The sequence below is a fragment of the Zea mays genome, chromosome 5 (assembly GCF_902167145.1).
Source record: "Zea mays cultivar B73 chromosome 5, Zm-B73-REFERENCE-NAM-5.0, whole genome shotgun sequence".
In the NCBI taxonomy this organism is placed as follows: domain Eukaryota; kingdom Viridiplantae; phylum Streptophyta; class Magnoliopsida; order Poales; family Poaceae; genus Zea; species Zea mays.
In genome coordinates, this window is record NC_050100.1 from 299,473 (window position 1) to 315,157 (window position 15,685).

The following is a 15,685-nucleotide window of genomic DNA, read 5'->3' on the forward strand; positions in this document are numbered from 1 at the left end:
CAGTACGAAATCAATTACATATTTTGGTGATCAAAAGACGTCAGCTATCCAAGTAACTAAACAATACAATTTGTGGCTAGAAAATACTAAGAACCAGATTAACCTACCAGTGGGCGTAAGAAGAGCAGCCACTGCACCTGGGAACTGCAGTAAGATATTTACATACAGAGATGAAGTTGCGTTGGCTAGCACGAGAAGGAAGGAAGGTCCATAGTCATGATTAGAAGCACAGATCAAGTTGCGTTGGCTAACACGAGAAGAGATCAAGTTGCGTTGGCTCGCTAGCATCTCATAAAATTGGAGCGCCATGATCCAATGGTGACCTGTAAAGACACGTTAGTGTGAGATTGTCAAAACATGTAATGAGCAAAAGGTTTCTTAAACATCGCTAAAAATATGTACCGAGAACTGGACTGGACTTATGAAGAAGGAATTCAAACCTTGAAGGTACAGACTTGCAGATGTTCACCGCATTGTATGGCACTTCTCACACAAAATGCACATAAAAATATATAAGATAATGGGGAGCGGCAAACAAAATATATACCTCCTTAACAATGAATTTCGGGATATTTGAGAACTTGCCGGTAGCAATGACACCTTCTGGCTTCTCAAAAGCGACAAAGGTCTGCCCAGGAGAATCATATGGTAATGATTCTAAAGGCTTCGAAGCAACTTCTAAAAATTCATCAGCCTCAGAAGCATCAACAAAAACAATAACCTGTGGATTTGAGGAGTTAAAAGCAATGAATCATAAAAACACATCATATTGCTTTTAAACCTATGCACAAAATAAGTTACATACCTGTTCAAGCAATTGTTCAGGAATTGTATTGGTACAGTTGTATTGGAGCACAACATGTCCATCAAAAATATGCTTCACAACATTAACTGAGTATTCAGTCTCAGCTTCAGTCAATTCTACAGGTGCAGATGACTGGAAGTGCGAACAAAAAGTTACAACACATCAAATGAGATTCAGTCAGGAGCATAATGCTCATCTTCCATAGAAGGACAAGTAATATATACCAACCTTAAAAAGCTTTCCAAAATCAGCGAATTCCGGAATGGACGAAAGAAGCTTCTCATACGAAGCATCAACTGTAGAAACAGGGTCACTGACAGCAGATGCCGGACCTGCTGATTTCTTGCCTGTAGACTTTTTCTCCGCAAGGGGTTGGGATTTTGTCTCCTTCGGAACAGATGATATATCAAAAGGTACATCCGAAGGTTCCTGTCAACAAGTTAAGCTAACATAATATGCAAGGACAATACAAAAAAATCAAGATTACATTGAAGTGGCCAAGAAATACATAATTCTGCAGACTCGTCTCCAAGTTCACTAATGGAACATCAAGTCAGCCGAAGAGAAATTCATTCACATCCTTCTCTGTCTCACCAACTGTAGCTTCCCCACCTAACAATTTGAGGTAAAGGGTTGCTCTGTCGCACACCTACAAGATAAAGATCAAGCGCCAGCAAGGAAAATACTTCTATCTGAAAAAGAATTGGTTCTGAAAGTGATGTGTTCTGGTGCAATTAGGTGGCACATGACAAAAGATATTTGAAAGCATAACTTAAGATACACAAAATGAATAAAACTGCAGGATTTGTGAGTTCTAACTGGTACCTGTGTTTTGATATGCCTTGCTCTTCAACTACCTGGTAATATGTTCTGATAGTTTACACGGTACACTATTTAAGTGTTTATGTACTCCTATCAAAGAACAAACTCCCAGAACCTGCTAGCATGCCTTGTACATTACTTGGCCTTAGGGTTTACAGTACATGGAAACCGTTGCAACTTTGCAATTGACTGGTTGTGTCTTTGCACTGCTGATGTATTTGATATTGCAAAAATTCATTGACCGCCTAGTTGGAAAAGTCAGCACTTCATTGACTCACAAGCAGGTAAGCAGTGTGGACGTTACCTTGGTAGAAGACGTGGTGGTAGTCCCCGACGAAGCCGACGACGCGGACGTCGTGGGTGATGCCTGGTTCCAGATCAGCGAGCTGAACTCGAACACCCATATCTGAGACATGGTCACCGCGTCTCCTTCCCCGTCTCTCGGCGTCGCCTTCCCTCTGGTCCCTTTATAGGGGGGGCATCAGTTGCGGGCTTGCTCCTTTGGTTGGTGCGAGCGCGAGTAGAAGTAGGCATCAGGAAGACAGGCAGGCGAAGCCGCACAATCGCCACCTCCAGATCCTCTGCCCCCTTGCCCCGGATTCAATAAACATTTTAGATACCATGTGTAAAGATCGAACCTTCTGTGAGTTTGGCTGAAGCTCAACTTAGCCAACTTTCAACAATGCTATTCCTTTTTTTCAAATTCTGTTTTATAATGTAACAAACACAGCCCCACAAAAAGAGAACATATTTACATTTTGCGAGGTGCAGAGTGCAGTACCAAGTATAGCCTTTGAACTATAACCAGAAAAACTCTAATACTATCCCCCTCTAATCTTTGTTACATATCCTAATAAAATCAGTAATCAAAGATATAAATATTTGCATGAGGCAGAATGGGTAAAAAATACAGAACTAATGAGGAACTGGGAAGCTTGTTGTTACCTAGAAAAATTTAGTTAGTCATTTCTAGAGATCCTTTTGCCTGCAGAGTTTCAAGTTCCTTTCAACGATATTCTCTCTATATAGTTGGACACATAGCTAAATGGTTGAAATAAGCTCTGAAACAAACATGCACCTATCTAAGTAATCATCTTCCAAGATAACTCATTATTCCTATAAGCATTTGCTAAGTTTTTTTGCCAGATAACAAACAAAAACAATAGCAACAGTGGAACGGATCCACTATGGCAAATGGGACCTGAATCTTCTTTTTAGAATCGCAGAGGTAGGAGATATGAAGTTTTGCAGAAGGGAAGAACAACAACAAAAATTCATCACTTATTAGAAACAAAATATATGTTCTCAAGTTACAACCACAACTCAAACTGAACTGATATATGACACATTACTATATTATATTAGTATTTCATCAAACAATTTAATGGCGTGATAAGCAGTGGTAGATGCTGTTGGGCCTAAAAGCTATATCAGTTAGAGCCATAGTCCGACAGAAGGTACGTACCTTTACATCGGCGAGCAGCGGGAGGAGTTTAAACCTGGATCTGCAGTGGCACATCAATCAAATAGGTTGTTTGACATTAAAAGTTTATTTTATGTATTGGCACATCTCAACATGATGCCCACACATTTTAGGCGAACTAATGGATGTATAAAGTACCATTAACAAAATCTACAAAAATAAATCAGGCTAAATTGGATGAGAATGCTACTGACCTAGCCCTGACCACATTCTTGCAGCTGGAGCTAATGTAAAATACTCTATTTTTCTTGGCTTTATCCATTGTTTGCTTGTCTTGGTTGTGTTTCTTGTTTAAGTGGATACTATACAATGATTATGTGACTGTCAGCTATGAGTTAATGTAAAATACTAAATACAAACTTCTTGCGGCTAGCTGGTTCCAGGCGATGTCGCCTCCACGTTGAGGAGCACTTCGTCCGGAATTCTCTAGTGTGCCCAAACCCAACGGGGTTTAATAAAAGACGTGAGAAACTAAAAAGCAACCCAATATGCATGCTCATGAGTCCAAATAAGAAGTTGCTTTGATACTCTGATGCACATATTCTGCACACCAACCGAAGGATCTTGAACCATGACAAGTATATTAAACTAATATTTACCTCAGAAAGCACATTAAATCAGAGGTACCTCATTATGCAAGATATTTATAGTTTTGTCGAACTCTCTTTTCAGCGCAAACTCCAACTGGCACATGTACAAGCACAAAACGTTACAAGTGCAAAAACAACATCATACCATGGAAAAGAAGCACTTAAATACTCAAAATATTAGAGTTAAGGAATAGTCGCAAACTATTTGAGCATTGCAACTACCCCTAGAGTGACCACATCTATAATGGTGCATACCAAACTGGAATTAAAAAAATCTTCATTTGCAGTGGTAGTTGCTAGAACTTATACATTGTATAACATGTCGTCGTTGAAAATATACCTGAAATTAACATGCCCGCTAAACACCTCTTCCCTAATAGTAACATCCATCTCCTCCACCACACACCTGGAGACCGACATTGCTGCAACTCCAGCACAGATAAACCATAAACCTCCAATTAGCTCATCCAATCATAGTACTCGAGATCCACACCACAATGTCCAACTCCAGCAATCTCAGACTCAGATGGTAGGCCATGTACAGATAAGAATTAAAACTGATAAGGGCATATACAGTGAAGAGACACCAAAACGGTTCTCTAATCACAAGAGACTCTAAGCCAGAAGATGAAGCGGACTCTCAAATTTCACGGTGACCTTGTCATCAATTGCTTCACGGTGCAGTATCCCCAAATCATAGTACTTGATGTCCAGATCAAGAAATGGAAAGATAAGCGATGGGATCTCACCGTCCATTTCGACGATTGGGTTGGAGACCTTGATCTTCTCAAACGCTATGGCAGAGTCGTAGCTTCGCCTCGGGGAGCGGGAAGGGGTCGGTACGGATTGAGGCGACACCTGTGGAAGGAGGAAGAGAGACGGCACGACGGACAGGGGAAGAGAAAAGAGAGTGTGCGAGCAGGTTTATTTCTTACGAAGTGGCAGGAGTCGGAGGCATATGGGGTCGGCGCGATGAGGGCGGAGATGTTGGCCGGGAACTTCGGGAGGTTGTCGTCACCGAAGGAGGAGGGCTAGGTCTCGGTAGCTGGGGTTGGCAGCGACGAGTTTGCTGTTGGGAAGAAGGGGTATGGATCCCGGTGGAGGGGGTTGCGGAAGAGGACGGGTGTGCCTAGGCGTTGGCGAAGTGACGACCGGCGGCGCTGGGTTGGGAGTGGGCGGCGACGGTGGAGGCGGCGCCTACGCCAGTGGCATGACGACATGAGTGGTTGTATGGTGGCGCGGAGGAGGGGGCGGTCTAGGTGGCAGTTGTGACGTCTATGGGGTGTGAGGAGACGCAGGTGCGAGGAGAAACTTGTGGGGCAGCCCGAGAAGGAAGATGGCGGGGTGGAGGCAGCGACTGCCGGGGAGGACGAGGGCGCGGTGGGGAGAAGAGAGGAGCGGGGGGAACAACGGACGCAACACACGGCTCAAACAGAGCGAATTAAAATCTCGGGTCCGAGGACGCGGCCACGCGTCGGCATCAGGATGGCTGACAACCCGCGGAACGCGGACAGAGCTCCAAATCGGGTGACGTTTTAATATCTCTGATATATATATATATATATATATATATATATATATATATATATATATATATATATATATATATATATATATATATATATATATATATATATATATATATATATATATATATATATATAAGCGAGATTTGAACCTTGATTGTTAGCATTCACACTCATCTAACCAATAGAACATATATTTATGTGTCTTATTACAAAATACACGGGCAACCCAACAATATCAGCTATCACTAGTACAATATGACTGTGTTGCAACGAAACATTATTCGCCGAATACAATGGTGAGTTAATTCGATACCATTAGCAACAAAATTTCAATTAAGGAGTTATTCAAATTGATTAACATATGTATTGACCTGATGGTAGAGGACTTAGCAAACATCAAACACTAAAAAGTGCCCACACCTCGGTGTCGTCTTATCCACCTGTCACTTATCAAATGCCAAGAGCAATGCAGCATTCTGTTTCACAAACTAATGACCAAACTTTACCAAGTCAAGAAAACGTTGTCCATTCTTGTATATCTACCAAGTCAAGAGAACGTTGAGCGGACCAAAGTTTGAACAATCCTAGCGCACATCAAATTGCCTCATCTGGATTGCCTCTACAAACTCTCTGCATACCGATAGATGGTGACCAATTCCAGACCTGAATTATGGACAGAACGAAGACAACACCTGATGCTAAACACCATAAGTACAATTTGACCAACAAAGGAACACTTTTGCCAGTTGTCATCTTCATCAAAAGCATTGGCTAATCTGACTCATTGCATCAGGTGAAAAAAAAAGATTAGATGTGCACAAGCGCACTGTCAGAAATGTAATGCAGCTTGATGTAGTAAAGGCAACTTGTGGCATGGTTCAAGCAGGAAGACATCAGGTGTGTTACTGCTTGGGCTTCTCTTCGTTTTGGTTCGCCAGGCTTTGTACTTGGATGCTTTGTTTTTTCCCAACTTCTCTTAATGAAATACATGCAATGAACATTCTTGGAAACCTTACTCCTCGGACAACTTCTGTAGCTGATAAACAGCTAGAAAGAAGCATCTCTAACCTTTTGGTACACCCTCCTGTATATCGTTGCTCCTTCAAGCTCTGCATGGATTTCTCGCTCTGTCCGGATTCCCATTGGGTTGTCCAGAAGCCATCCTTCATTGTCACACTGAAGATCTTGATCGACATAATTAACATGTGCCAAAATACCAGAGTACCCATCAAACCTTTCCCTCATGTCTACCGCTACTTCCAGTACATCTGATTGTATGAAAACCTAGTATCAATACACTGAGAAGTTAGCTTGAAGAAATGAAGGACATGTGCAGACATGATAGACACAAGGGGGATCACAGCATCAAAAACTAGAATGTACATAACAAAAAATGGCCTTAGCTCAAAATTAAAATGTATGGCATTAATGCATTAGGTTATCTTGAATTAACTATCACCGTGCAACGCATAGAGCCTGCAGGATTAGTATGAGTAGAGCAACGATTATTACAGCATTTGGAAGTAACGGGTCCATGCCTTTGAGATTAGAAAGACAAAGCTTGGACTATGGAATTGATATACCTGTCCGCCTAAACATAGATTATTTATGATTGAATCGACCAATGGTTGCTGCAGAACTCTTCTTTTGTGATGTCTCTTTTTGAAGTGTGGATCAGGACACTACAAAACCAGCGAATAGACATCTGAAATCTCACTTCCATTTCCATAACATCAGGAAATAACAAAGCACTGATCAGATTAATTATCACTGAGCCAACAGATATAACTAAGGAACTGATGTAGCACCCAGCTACACTCACCAGTATTGAAACAAGTGACAGGGGACCAGGGTATGACGATATGATTTTCTCAAAAGACATCGTTGCATTTGCAAACATAAAATAGCTGTTGAAAGAGAATAATTTCAAGTGATGCTACATTACTGCACTGATAAGAAAGAGCAAGTGCCAAATTCGGATGCCAGGCAACCTACACGTACATAAGCTCCAATTCATTCACCCAGAACTGTGCCCGCTCCACCAACTACAGAAACAAAACAAGTAGAGTGTCACCAAACTACAAATTTAACAATGCATAAGTACCGGGTGCAGTTCAAAGGCACATTTAAATGGTTTGCTTGGACACTTATACAAGACAAAATTCTGCAGCAGACAACTTGGATTTAAGGGGCTGGCCACATCAAGATAATTGCATTATGCGCAATGGACCGTGTGATACTGGCATACGCTTATATCTTTTATGCCAAAATATTTCAACGGCCTGGCAATCTATGTAATGTGGGACTCAGGAAAGAATGAAACTGAATCATCTTCGAGAATTGTTCCAAACAGCAAAGCAAGTGTCTTTGAAAGCGAAATGATGGCATGCGATTCTGCAGTTCATTATCTTTGTTCCGTGTTATGAGGGTGCAGTCTGTGTGCTGTGTCATGCTTTGGGGCGGGGGGCTGCTTGAGCTTGAGGTTCCCAGTGCTTTGTTTCTAAAACTGTTCTGATCTTCTCTTTTCTCTCTTAAACTGAAAGTCAGAGATCCGGGCATTTATACATTAAAAAAAGGAAAAATCATCCAATCCAGAAACCAAATTAACAAGCTAAAACCTAAAACCAATAAAACCTTTTGGCGGATTTCTAGCCCAAGGTAGTTTTGACTCTTGCCAGAATTCTTCGCGTGCCAAATCAAGAACCTCCCACTCCCTGGACATCAAGATTCCCTGAGAACATCCTCCTTCAAGCAACCCATTGCCAGTATAAAATAAAATTAAATAAAAGTATCATTTGCGCACCGCAGCCGATGTCGACCATGAGGGGAAGCAAGGGGTCGTCGAACACCTCCTTCCACTCTGGCGGCCCCGTGGGCTCCTACGCACCGCAAAACAGAGCACAAATTAACGGAAAATACGAGTGACTGTGCTCGCTTGGTAATCTTGAAAAAATGGGTGAGGAATTAGGAGTGCTTTACCGAGAAGGATGAGCTGAGCGGGTTCACGTGCTACCGTATGCGCATGTGATGGCCCCTCTGCGTACATAGATGAATCAGTGGTAAGATTGGAATAGCACCGGGGGTAGGGACGAAGAGAAGAAGGGTGACGACAGACGTTGGGGTACAGAGGCCGGAGGTTGAGGTCGGCATACTCCTTGTCCACGGCGTCTAGGCTCTGCGCAGCGGAACACCGGGCCCGGGACGAGAGAGGGCAGCGGACGGAGGGGAGGCGGAGGAGGCGCCAGCAAACTGTGCCCGCAGCCGTCCAAGCCATGCTGCGCTAGGGTCTCGTTTGCCTTGTTTGTCTGTCTGATCTGATGGGTAAGCGCCGAAGCGGTGGCGTTGGTTGCGGCAGGGAGGGACGAGCGCCGGGTGCGACCCGCAGCCATTTTGGAGAATGTGACGTAATTCGGGGCTTGGATAGTGGACGGACCGATGCTTTTGACCTCAAAATTGACATGGGCTACGACGACACTATCCTTCTCTCGGCCCAAATGAGAGGATTGAAAAGGAACCCAAAAATAATTTGTACTCCGTAAATCAACTGTCAGCTTTATATGCAACATGTTAGCCACTGAAAATCCTCCAGTCTCGAGGCACATGATGACAGCTTCTTTCTTTTTGCAACACACATGATAGCTGATGTTACTGTTGGTTTTCTGAAGCAACTAGACTAGACCTCACTAGTACGGCAAAACATCCTCTTTGTACGAACTACGAAGGGAACCAATTTACAACCTGTGCATGGTAACAACAGGCAATGGGTGTTATGGGCTATGCTCTTGGATGCTTTTGACCCTCTTCTCGTGGCAGCATCCTAAATCCTGCTTTTGAATGTAAGTTTAACCGTTTGAAGCCTTGGTCATCTCCGGATGGTGATTGAGACCCGATCAACCCTGCATTTGAATATATGTACCATTTAGTAAGTACTGAAAGGAATAGCACCTGTGATTTGGAGTCTATAATGCTTTACCTGCCCAACTGTGATAGTTCTGGTTCCTGGAGCAGCAAATCTTGCAGTTTCTCAGCGCTAGCATCACTGTTAGCAGTAGAAAAGAGAAAGGTTCAGAAATTTCGCTGCCAATAGATTCAGAGGATAGGGTAACATGCTAATCGCAGCACACCTGGAATCAAGAGAGAGTAGCCTATGATGAATTGAGCTATCAGAGCCAATGTAATTGACAACTAGGCTTCCAGCATCTGGATGTGGCCAGCTTCGGGTGATAGGAAATCTGAGAACAAATGTTCCTGCCTCCTTTAACAATTCCCTGGAACTTCTTAGTGCATTCTCAGCTTCTTCTGTTGTAATCAAGCCCTCTATCCATCTAGGTGCTGTGCAATCCCACAGCTTTTTAATTCTCTCTCTCGATAATGAAACAACCACTAGGTATAACCAGCACCATAGCCTATCAAATTCATCTCTTCCTATGTCCTCACCACAACCAGCAATGCCTCTTAAAACCTCAAGATCCTGAAACAGTGAATACTATGCAATTAAACATTGCACCGTACAAAAAGTATACAACCCTGGGACTGATAGTTAACATACTGAGGTCATGTAAAGATATCCTACCTGCTCTGATAAACCCCTACGCACAGAATGGACAATGTTCGTAAATTTTGTTATGATCTCTGGAATGGCAGATGACCAAAGAGCACGTTCATTGTTCTTTGAGATCATGTTCCAAGTGTCAGCACCCTCTCTGAACAATCTCTTCGACATTAATATTTGGTTTCTAGAAGGGAAAAATAAATCGCAGAATTACTGTCAATAATACGAGTGAGGAAAAATTTATCAGATACAAGAGTTCAATTACCTGTGGTGGGAGCATCCACTATATAACGAGACTCGGTCTGCAAGTTTTACCAAGTCATCTTTGTTAACAGTAAGAGATGCACCTCTAAGAAACTTTGACCGGTCATATGTGCTGTCTAGACAGTATCTGAAAACCACAGCGTCTGAAAAGGTTTCAATACCATCATCTCCTTCTGATCCACTCCAAGAACTTCCTGAATCAAAACTGTCATAGTTGGATGTTGAGGAATCAGTCCCTATGACATTCTGTGCTTCTTTGCTTACTACCACCTTTCTGGCATTCTTATTCTGTAAACAGATAACGATACCAAATCAAGAAGTCACAAATTAAGCATAAATTGACAAAGTAAGTCAGGCTAGCTAATTCATTACCTGTGATGCTATTTTGGGGGCCTCTACTACCTCCACCATTCCACCTTCTATCTTGGGAAACATGGGCGTATGCAGACACACTGAATGTCCACGACTATTTACTTTGTCAGTACTAACAAACCCTTGGCCATTACTGAGCATGTCAATTTCATTTGCTGTTGCAGAACTCGCCCGCTTTGTAGGACCCAAGGGGCGGACAGTGCGGCTTCGAGATATACAGCGAATCGGTTTGGAATATGCTTCCAGAAAAGAATATCTTTGCATGTGAAGTGTAGAGAATTTAATACGGAAGAGCTTATTGTCACATTTGGAAGAGAGCTGAAACAATCAGACACCACGTTATTATGGACAAAAAACAAGCAACTACCATCATAACTTCAAAGAAATGTAATAATACATGGTGTGATTTACATGGCACACGACAGCCCAACTTTGTTGGATATGAGCATCACTAGATTGTGGCTGCTGTCATGAGTATGTGCAGCTTCAGGGCTAAGAACTGGAACCAGTATTGCATACATTTAAGCTTTCATTAGCAGAAAGAATTGATCCTCGAGATCCAAAAGGTTTCAAATTGCACACGAATCAAATTCATAGAAGTAGGCCGAATGTAGAGACATATACATATGACCATTTTATTTTAATCTTTCCACATGCCATTAACTAGTGTTAACTGTCCAACAGCTATGCTTGTGCTGTAATGGACTAAACCGTATCATAATGGGCTAGAGGTGCTTGCCGGGTCAATTCAGATGGGCCAGGGGAGCTTGTTTTTGTGCTCATTTGCTGTTGTCTTAGGTTTGTTACTTGATTAACTATTCTTTCAGGGCTTGTTTGGGAGCAAGGGGATTGAGGGGGCCCCTTGCAAGGGATTTTAGCCCCCTCAATCCCCTTGCTCCCAAACAAGCCCTCAGGGATCACGGGTGGTATGTATTTTGTGTATGTAGGTTTCCTACTTGGTTAAGTTCTCTTTTTAGGGGTAGTGTGTATCACGTGTGTGTCGTGTGCATGTGCCTGGGGGATAAATACTATATCACATTTGGAAGAAATCTACATATTTGTTGTTTTAGCTTCTATTATTTTCAAATTACTTGTTGTTTACAACTCCAAGGCAACCTTGACCAATTTTATCCAATCCTGCCCCTAAATAGAAACACACCTAAGAGTGAGTTTGTGCCTTTGAGATTATAAACACACACTTGAGAGGGGGTTAATAGGGTAGCATGGTCGTTCCACTCCCATCCTTATTCTTGTGCCCAAGCCTAAAACATCAATTATTGTGAAAAGGAGGGAATGTTGCAACAAGTGTTTTCTTCAGTGAAATTGCAACTGCAGTTTGTAGAGAGCATGTTAGCAGTGCCAATGATGGTGCAGTGTGTACTAGTTTTAGCGGCGCCTATGCCTCCCAAAGTTCGTGGTGAGCACATATGCACTGCAACGTCAGTATGGCCGTGCTTTATCGGCTGGAGAGACAGGAATTGAATCCACATCGTGGTTCCAAGCTTGGCTTCACAGAAGGTTTCGGTGACCATTCAACACTGGCACAACAACATATAACCGCCCTAGGGCAGTTACTAGGGGCTCCTAGTGAGGCCGTCTCTAGCAGACCGTGCATATGGTCACGCAAGAAATTGTTTTGCACTGTAGAGTACGATGTTTACAGAGTAGAGTTTGAAATAGGAGATGGGATAGGAAAGTTGTTAAAGACAACCTGAGAGCCTACCCACCCAGGATTGCACCAGCTACTAAAAAAATCAACAAGGGACAAATTCCCTCTTTCAACACACATAAAAAAGATGCAATGCAAGTTATTTATTAGTTCGCATGTGAGTGTTTATTGTGTAACTATTTCTAGAAATTGCAGTGTCAGGAGTGAACTGCCAACATTTGATGTTGAGTCCATAAATAATACATAGGCAATCTATGTGAAGCAGATAATCTTTTCAAAATACAAAGAGGGGGATCAATCCAAATGCCTAAAACAAATACAACAGAACACCAAAATCAGGGGCGTCTCTGAGTTTTTTGGGCCCCGGTGCAAAACATAAAAATAGGTCCTATGACCTATAATATATAAAGATAAAAATAATTTACAATGGGTCCTTTTATATTTGATCTATTATCATATTCTTGTCCTCTTATATTATCTATTTTAAACTCAAGATTTTGCAGTTCAATTTATAAAACAGCATACAATATTGTCTTCTTATATTATTTATATTCACAAAACTCAAAAATTTGGGCCCCTAAAAATTTGGCGGCCATGTGCCATCGCCCCAGTTGCACTTGGCACTGGACGGGCCTGCCAAAATGCCTTCCAATAATTATGATATGCTCAAAGCCTCTTCATCGCTTCACTTGCACCCACAGCCCCTCAAAAGAAGTTATGGAATGGAAGTCACTAAGATGGAGTTTAAAAGGGAAAAAACATTCCAAATATGCCTTCCAAATTCATTCGTACAGCGGAAGGCGCCATCTCCATGCACCATAAGTAGCTGCAATGGGGTGTGTTACATGTACATGCCACAGTAGCCAGAAATAGCAAGCACTGCAGCCTCTGATAGGCTATAGCACTACTGAGAGAAACATTAAAAAATATGCTTCCAACAGCAACACATGAAAGATGAATAACTTATGCTCCACATCAGAGAGACAGACAGACAGACAGTGACAAGTAATTCCTTTTTTCTGTCCAATGCAAACTGAAGCTATATACATAACAAGGAAGGTTTACATATGGACAACTCACCTGAGATATCTTGAGTTTAAATGGTGCTCTCCCACGTATAATTGGTAGAGGCCTGCTTATCGCTGCATATTCAAGTCCTTCTCAAGTAATAAGCAAAGGAGGCTCAGAATCATCCCTTGATTTTGCAACTACTGTTCCATCATCAGCATAGACAAGTGAAGCAACGACCTAGAAGATGTATAAGTTTGTAAGAACACTATGCAAACAATTAAATCAATATGATTAGATTTAAAATAAGCAAAAAAAAACCTCTTTATCCTTCACAGGTTCACCAAAAGTGTTGGTTAGTACTACTTCCAAAATGAAATTTCTCCGGCAAGATGCCTGCATCAATAAATTTCCATAATTAGGGTAGCCCATGGTTATTTTGATTTAATCCACGATATGATACAAGTAAATATTTGCTACTATTTTTTTCCAACTCAAATGCAATTTCTCATGTTGCTTTTTGCATGCCATATTTTACTGAAATTATCTCTCTCAAAAAAACTGAAACACAGAATTCTTCCATCACGTATGAGTCGTGACATGACAGCATCTTGTTTACCTTCCCACCAACGATGCTCCAAATGCCGTCATCACCCTCTTCGATTCCATCAGAGCATGAATAGTCAATAGATAACTTAAAAGGTGGGTTCTGCAATTCAATGAGAATATCACAAAGTCTGCACTTACACGGTTACAAAATCTGCCATGCCATTAGCTTAGATGAATCACCTTTGTGTATTGTTCTTTTATAGCTCCTAGTACATATGAAACCTCAATATTATAGATATAGCCTTCAAGCTTGCCATCATTTCCAACTAAGCTAATTTGGTTTGAATCATCCTGACGGTCTGGCTCATCAAACAGTGAACAAAGGGGGGCCTCAGCAGTTAGGAAACCATCAACGTGAAGACACATAACATTTTCAGTAACCTGACATGGGTAGGTACAAACCAATGTCATAAAACCGCCATTTCGACAAAAAGTGGAGGGTAGACTAACATGTGGAGATACCAGGAAATAAAGCTCTTGATGGATGCTGCATGTTGTGTTTTTTTCCTCTAAAAATAGAGGTACACACAAACACAAAAGAAATAAGAGGTAAGAGCAGGGGAAAGTGCCAAACATGTTGCCATTTGCACTTTCATTTGCGGGCTACAAATGCAAGGGGGTAAGGGGGGAATGCCTACAGTTATTTGCACCATACCTCACACCCAATGTGGAACCATTTCTCAAGAGGGCATACACTCGTAGATGATAGATTGGTTGTGTCAGTCCATGGGTAGGAACTAGCAGGAGCAGGAGCTTCCCTGTGCAGCCTCATCAACGGGAAGAGAAGCAGTTTGTTTCCTTCACCTAAAGCAAGAAACGGCAACTTGGTGTCATCTCCCGCTGTGATCTGCACAATCAACAATTCCAATCGATTAGCACCAATTCTGATGATGACACTTCACAGGGAAACCTATAAATTTACCCATCGCTTTTTTTTCCAACGAAAATGTTTTCCCTGAAACCGTACCATGAAACACGAAATTCCACCAGATTAAGACATAGTGGAATCGAGTACAGACTACTAGAATTTTTTTTGCTGTTCTGCGAATGCTGAAACAAGGACAGCCCGGGTCTCGTATTAGCCCAGTGATTTGGAGGGTACAACAGCATTTGACACCTAAAATCAAACGATCAAAGCAGAAACTGAGACAGCGAAAGCAGCACATCATTGCTATGTTCCTGTACCCGTCCCGGAAACAAAACAATTCCTGCAGAAACAATCGCCTGGAGACCACCTATAAAAATGGTGAAGAGAGAGGAATCCATCCAACCTGGTGGAGGATCACTGAGGACGGTCTGGCGGAGACGGACAGGTAGAGCCAGAAGGAGACGGCGAAGCCTCCTCCCCCATCGGCTCCGGCTGCTCCCGTGTCCAGGTCGACGCGCACGCCGCGGAGGTCGCGGTAGCCGTCACTCCCGCCGCATTCCGATTCCGGCGCCGCCATCGCCCCCACGGAGGAAGGTGAGGGTTTTACCTCTGCCGTCGACCGTCGTTCGGCGGGTCTGCCCGGGACGATGGTCCGTCCGTTTAACGGTTTTGTTAGACGGCTGATGACTACTGTCGACTGGTGAGATGTTTGGGTGGAGATCTGGAGTCGTAGGTTTTTCGGTTGCGCTTCCTGTTCGTCGGATCGGACGAAGCTAAAAAATTAGAATATGATTTTTTTTCAGGGAACACATAAGAGCATCCTCGTGCATGTATGCACACATTAATCAGAATCTATCGTTCAACAATCTTTGAGTAACACATGAAAGAGTTTTGTAAATACATAGCTGAGCGCAGATCCTACCAAGCGCAATTCTGTGGCTCCACTCACACGAACTTTAATAACAAAATTTGGAGAGTCTGGACGCCATCAAAGTGCAAATTCTTTAGTTGGCCTGCTGTTCAAAATAGAGTTTGGATGCGACTTATGTCCGGAATCTGGACTACAACTTTTTGTTGAATGTTGCTTCACCAGACAAATTTGGGCTGATTTGAA

General features: G+C 42.4%; 1 long non-coding RNA gene and 2 pseudogenes across 3 annotated transcripts; all 3 read right to left on the reverse strand.

The window, feature by feature from the left end:
• LOC103625693 (uncharacterized) lies at positions 1-1,440 on the reverse strand. The gene is made up of 4 exons (XR_002261861.2): positions 1,314-1,440; positions 1,034-1,234; positions 806-937; positions 1-721 (listed from the first exon to the last, which is right to left on the reverse strand). It is a non-coding gene; the product is annotated as an uncharacterized lncRNA (long non-coding RNA).
• A 3,991-nt stretch (positions 1,441-5,431) lies between these two features.
• Positions 5,432-8,634, reverse strand: LOC103625694 (tRNA (guanine-N-7) methyltransferase; annotated as a pseudogene). Its single transcript, NR_157282.1, has 8 exons — positions 8,345-8,634; positions 8,209-8,265; positions 8,033-8,108; positions 7,864-7,943; positions 7,231-7,274; positions 7,052-7,136; positions 6,813-6,911; positions 5,432-6,513 (listed from the first exon to the last, which is right to left on the reverse strand). The product of NR_157282.1 is annotated as a tRNA (guanine-N-7) methyltransferase (transcript).
• Positions 8,635-8,789: 155 nt separating this feature from the next.
• Positions 8,790-15,200, reverse strand: LOC103625695 (SH2 domain-containing protein A; annotated as a pseudogene). The gene is made up of 12 exons (NR_157281.1): positions 14,975-15,200; positions 14,359-14,550; positions 13,884-14,084; positions 13,714-13,803; positions 13,416-13,490; positions 13,167-13,334; positions 10,418-10,735; positions 10,047-10,333; positions 9,803-9,965; positions 9,354-9,700; positions 9,203-9,268; positions 8,790-9,125 (listed from the first exon to the last, which is right to left on the reverse strand). The product of NR_157281.1 is annotated as an SH2 domain-containing protein A (transcript).
• Between the last annotated feature and the right edge of the window lie 485 nt (positions 15,201-15,685).